Source organism: Lygodium microphyllum, chromosome 2, assembly GCF_053477565.2.
Source record: "Lygodium microphyllum isolate KBCC chromosome 2, Lygodium_microphyllum_v1.1.10, whole genome shotgun sequence".
Taxonomy (NCBI): Eukaryota; Viridiplantae; Streptophyta; class Polypodiopsida; order Schizaeales; family Lygodiaceae; genus Lygodium; species Lygodium microphyllum.
The window spans coordinates 87,464,870-87,469,599 of record NC_141136.1 but is presented as its reverse complement, the minus strand read 5'-3'; positions in this window follow the sequence as shown (position 1 = coordinate 87,469,599).

The window sequence follows — 4,730 nt, the reverse complement described above, 5'->3', positions numbered from 1 at the left end:
GTGTGTGTGTGTGTGTGTGTGTGTGTGTGTGTGCGTGTGTGCGTGCGTGCGCACACGTGAGTGCGTGTGTGTGTGCGTGCGTGCGTGCACACGTGCACACACGTGAGTGCGTGTGTGTATGCGTGTGTGTGTTCTCTCACATAAAAATGAATCATATAGGATTATTGAAAATTTAATAAATTAACATATTTTCAATAATTGGATCAAAGATCATTGATAATACAAAACTAAACATACATGAAAATTTTGAAAGTTAATTATACTTGAAAAGGATCCTTAGAGCATTAAAAAATGCTCAAAAAATGTAAGTTTTCCTTTTGAACGAATTGTTATAAAGTATACAAAAGATGTCAAGTTTTGTCGAAAGGGAGTCCTTGGGAGTAGTCTTTCTAGGGCTGAGTGGGTGAACGGTCCAACTGTTACCTACACCCATACAAAATATGAAGGTAAGTACCTTACTACCTAGTGCATACTGTAGGTATCAATGTAGGGTGTGGTTGTACAAATATCAATTTTATCATGGGAAAGTAATACACCATCAAAACATAGTTGATTATTCACAAAAGTAGATTGTATAACATATTAAGTAACCACCACACAAGTTCCAACAAAAGATCCACCATGTCCATAATGAAAATGCTACTCTAAACATGGATTGACTATGATAAGCCATTATCCTTTATAGTCAAGGTAGATATATATGTTAGTCCTACATATGTTGGGATAGTGTCAAGTTGCTACAGTAAAATCTCATATGATTTCAATTCAAGTTACTATCCACCTTTGACCATGTGGATCTAATCGTGGGAAGTTCAAAGGACAATGTTGCTATGTGTGGTGGGCAAGCTTATGTGTATGTGATGACACAAAGTAGAGTAGAAATAAACATGATTGTGCTTATGCAAGTGTAAGCTCCAAGTAGAAGAGGGTCTTGGAATACACCACATCATAGGGATAAGAACCTAAGTAAAATCCCTCATTAGTAGGAGCTGCATGTATTGTGTCCATCTAAGATGGATTCCATGCATGCTTAGGTGTAGCACAAAGAATGAAACCCATATCATTCACATGGCACCTTTAGATTTTCTTGTTAAGGATTTTGACCTTGGGGCACATGGATAGCATTGACATCATGGTAGAAACATGCTATGATCTAGTCAAGTCAAAAAGTATCAAAGCATCAAAATACTTATGTAAGCTATGGTATATGTAGACTACCATATGAACTAAATTATACTCATAAAGTGACTCACAAGGATGTGTACAAAAGGTGAAAGGACAAGTACTATGGATATGTGTGTGTGTTTGTGTACACGTGTCTATAAGAAGTAAGAAGAAGAGAGAAAAAAGAAACTTGTCTATCTAGTGACTATGTATGTGTGTATCTCAAGGTGTGTAAGTATGTAGGGGTAGACCACATAGAAGTAGAATGTGTGTGTGTCGGCAAGCTTATGTTTTGTTTGGCAACATACATGTGTGATTAAAACCCAATACAAATTGGAAGAGAGAGAGAGAGAGAGAGAGAGAGAGAGAGAGAGAGAGAGAGTGTGTGTGTGTGTGTGTGTGTGTGTGTGTTAAAATTGAGCCTTTTCAACATATTTAATGAGCCCAACATGCTTTTGAAAGTTACTACGGCCTATCGAGATTCTCTATCCTTGGTAGTATTCAAATACCTCTACCAAGAATTCCCTAATCCCTATCAAAGTCATCTTAGAAAATTAACCATCTTGAAATTAATAGTTAACCATGGTCAAGGCTAGATAACATAGCAACACAACCTCATTAACAATTCATGGTGGGTGATCACATAAAACTCAAATCCTTGGCCATCTAAAACTATAATGATTTCATATGGACAAATGCAAGGTTATTTATAGACACATTCACTTCTCATGACCTTGTGATATACACATAATATGAAAGAGTAGCTTTTCATGTAATATCACAATATCAATGAGAATCTACATATAACAACAAGCACAAGCACTTGGAGAGAACTATGGTTTGAGGGGAAGAACCATGTTATATAGAGAGGACCATGGGAGGCCATACAAGTTCTCACCAAGACAAGGCCAAATACATGCAAATCAAAGTCAAGATCAAAAGACCTGGGGACATCTACATTCTAGCATGTTACTTTGTTTCACACACATCTATACATGTCACCATAGGATATGAATTGCCATACCTTCCACTCTATATAGACATCATAGTGTTCGCTAGTATGGAGACATATTCCTTGCTAGAAGTTTCAATTCCAACACTTCCACCCTAGAAGTCTGCCTATGCTACAACATGAGTTGAGATGATGAGTTAAGAGTCATAGGTACTAAGCAATTGGATAGCTTTCATTAGATGGAAACATCCATACTTGACCATACTTTTACCCTACATGTTTTCCTTAAGGAGGGTTGACTAACAAATGAGGGATATATTGCTTCTTTGAGAATCTCCACAATGCATTTGATATTATACCACATGGCAATCTCTTTACTAACTCCATGTTCCAAAACTACCATTAGAGATTGTGTGCAGAATCCTTGGGCTATATGAGCCATTGACATGCATAGTATGAGACACAACATGTCTAACATAGTCTAGGGTAGTGCAGCAATTCACAAAGTAGGTGATCCCATGGAGCCCCACAACTACAGTGGCCAAGATTTTTCTTTCTATTATACAATATCAATTGGGCAAATGGGCAAGGATTTCCACACAACATTTGATTTTGTGCCACAACGCAAGCTCTTACACAAAATTATACAATACCATGAGAGATCATGTGGGGGATCCTTGCACTTTATGAGATATTGACACACATAGTATGAACCTTGATATGTCTAACATAGTCTAGAGTACGATTGGCCTAAGCAAGGCTACTCTCTCACCTACACTTTTTTGACTAAACATTGATGAGACCATCAATTTCATAGACATGACTTGATGAGTGGAAGCATCACTATAAGTAATCTTAGTCCCAACATAAACAAGATTGGATAAGCAAGAGCAACAGTGGCAAGATTCTTGATCATGTCTAGCTTTGCTTGAAAATGTGCAAACTACTACCCCTTATGCCATTGTGAATATTTGGTAGTAGTTGGGCCAATAACACAATTGCACCAAATCACAAAGTAGATCTCATGGAGCCCAAGAACTACCCGACAACATGGTGGGTCACACATTGGCCAAGATTTTTCATTCTATTCTATAGCATAAGTTGAGCACATATCCTAATAACCATGGGCACCAAGTAGTGGGACAAGCTAGCTTAAAATGGTGATATTCCATTCGTTAGCATATACAAACAAACCGTGTATACTTTGAGGATTTCCACAACCCATTTGCTAGTCTTAGTCCAACATAGACAAGATTAGATGAGCAAGAGCACCATTGGACAAATTCTTGATTGTGTTTAGCTTACCTTAAAATTGTGCAAATCGGTACCCTTGTTGTCATTGTGAGTATTTGATACAATAGGGTTTGGTAAAAGCTTTCCCATCTACTTGGACCACCAAATCACAAAGTATGAGATCCTATGGAGCCCAACAACTACACAACAATATGGTTGGCCACCACAAGCAAGTCTGCATGCTACTCACACACACTTTTTGGGCTAAACATTAATTAGAGCCTCAATGTGTCTAACCATCTAAAGTACAATTGGACGAAATTATTGAATTTATAATCAAAAGTGGATGAGCACCATTACCAAAAGTCTTGGTCTAAACATAGATAGAACTACGAGAGTAGGCACCATGGTCAATCTCCTCATCTTGAGTATTATTATATTCTTGAGACCACCTACATAACCTTTTCCCAAAACCATGTATGATGATCATTAACCTTGTGGGTATGGCTACTTCAAGTACTCTCTCCCATTTGATACAATATTTCCTAGTAATCCGTCACATAACTTGGGTACATGAAGCTTGTGAAGTTTTATGAAGATCATTTGACTCCATTTAACATATCATCATAGAGTTCAACCACAATAACAATAGTCTCAAACAGTGCCTCCAATTGCAACTCAACAACAGTGGAATCCTATCGACTAGAATCAACAATCCGTAGTCTCAACAAATGCTCTGAATCAGAACTAGAATAGAGGACCTCCTGGATCAACCCAACCAATGTATGCAATAATTACAGAAGCTTCTTAAAACCCTACTACAAGTACTCCAAGAAGTGAAAATTCAAAGGACTATCTGTCTAATTCAGTGGCAAGTACCAAGAAAGAGCTTATGGATGTGATTACAGAGCAGCTACAAACGCTGAAGGTGAATACCGCTAATATATCCACTCCTATGGGAGATGGGAGAGATATGATGCGTTCTAATACATAGTGCAGAAAGTGCCATCAATCAGGACATTCAGCCACTGAATGTACCCAAAAACCAACCATTCCTGGAGCCTTTTATTCGTACTGTTTAAGAAGAACCATATAGACGATATCTTCTCTCTAAAAGAGATACACGAACGAAGAAAGAAAGACAAAGATGCAAGATTCAACTTGTTAGAATCCAAAATGACAACGTAGGACATTGGACCAAAGCCTAGGGAGTTTGGTCCTAATTTTTGTCCAATGAGGTTTCCCTCTTAGAGTTACAGAGGACGACAAAGTCTGGCAGTGGTCAAAGATCAAAAGTGGAGTGTTACAGATGTGGAGAAAAGGATCATATCTCACCGAATTGTCTAAACCCTAGAAAGTCTGTGGATTACAAGCCCTTATG